Below are 1,458 nucleotides of genomic sequence, written 5' to 3'. Positions count from 1 at the left end.
CACTGTTTCAACAGAAGAAATGTGGGTTCACCCTAAGCGCCCAGAGTGACCAGAGTATTGTCAAAATGACAAATGGTCATCTGGAGGTTTCAGAGGTTCATGCATGAAAGAAGTTTCAGATTTCTCTGTGCCCAAGGGATGGGACAGAAACAGCAGCAAGGTGTGTGTGAGCTGGTCCCTGTACTCACGAATTCAGCGAGGGCTGGAGTCAGCAAGAGTCCGAGCAGGACGGTGGTCACAATCTGAAAGGAAAATCAAAACCAAGAGTGTAACTGCAGCTCTGGCTGACAAAGCCGGTCAGGAGTATCCGAGGGCCTTTTTCCTGATCTGGGGTTCCAGTGTGCTTCTTGGATCCTTTTTTTCTTTCCTTCTGGAATTGCAGTAGTCCCCTAATGTCAACCATCCCTGTTTTACCTGAGAATAATGCCAACCAGACATATAGGTTGCTTTTTTAAGAGCTGAAGTGCTTCTGACCTGTATAGTCACATACAGATATCTCACAAGAACGAGTAGGAATTTTAACTTGTTCTTCTTTGGCATTACAAGAAAGTGGTTGATCTGTTAGTGCCTTGATCCAGTTTTGCAAAAGCATTGACAAAAACGGACACGGGTAAGGCTCCCTGTAGATCGAATAACGTGTAGTTAAACCTTTAACAAAATCCTTACCTCCTCGTCTGATGAGTTTAATGGGGTCTGAGTTGCTCACTGTGGAGGACAAAACCCTGCCCAGAGAATTCCTTTTTGCTAGAGACACTTTGCTAAAGACACTTCAGAGAGAGAAAGGCAAAGGTTTTGAATCAAAGTTTCCATTTATAAGGAAAAAAAGCTGCATACTCACAGTGAGTTTCATCTTGACTGCAGAGCTGATGCTGGTGGAGGTTGAATGAGCAACGGGAACCATCCACCTTATATATGTTTTCAGCATCACGTGTGGAGCAGTGAAGTGTTGAAATAATTGGGTTTGTACCTCTGTGTGCATGTCACTGAAAATTGTTTCCTGCTGTAAGTACTTCATCAATATGGGGATTGTACTTCTGCAGATTTTGGCCAGCCAGAGTCTGCTCGTTATCAGATAAGAATCCATTTGCTGTGCTTCTTTTTGATAGTAACTTTCTGGCATTTACTAATCACTTTTGAAAATTCACATGAAACTTTACAGCAGACATAGACTACGCTTTAAAGAAAAAAAAAAGCCTTATAGTAGACAAAGTAAATAAAAGCCATTGTAGCTTCCAAAATGCGCTCGAAGGTACCATGTAACCATAGAGTGCACCCAAGTACAGGTGCCAAATACAACATTGCCACTGGAAATTGTGTTACAATAAATAAGCAACTCAAGCCTGTTGGTATCTGGCAACAATAATTATTTTTGCCTTGCCTCAGCTTATTTTCTGTGGTGTAAATTCTTCTTGAAAGCCGTGCTTGTTCAGTTAGGGAGGTTCATGGGTACTTGGGCTT

Source organism: Caloenas nicobarica, chromosome 25, assembly GCF_036013445.1.
Source record: "Caloenas nicobarica isolate bCalNic1 chromosome 25, bCalNic1.hap1, whole genome shotgun sequence".
NCBI classification, from domain to species: Eukaryota; Metazoa; Chordata; class Aves; order Columbiformes; family Columbidae; genus Caloenas; species Caloenas nicobarica.
Note: the sequence above shows the minus strand (reverse complement) of the source record.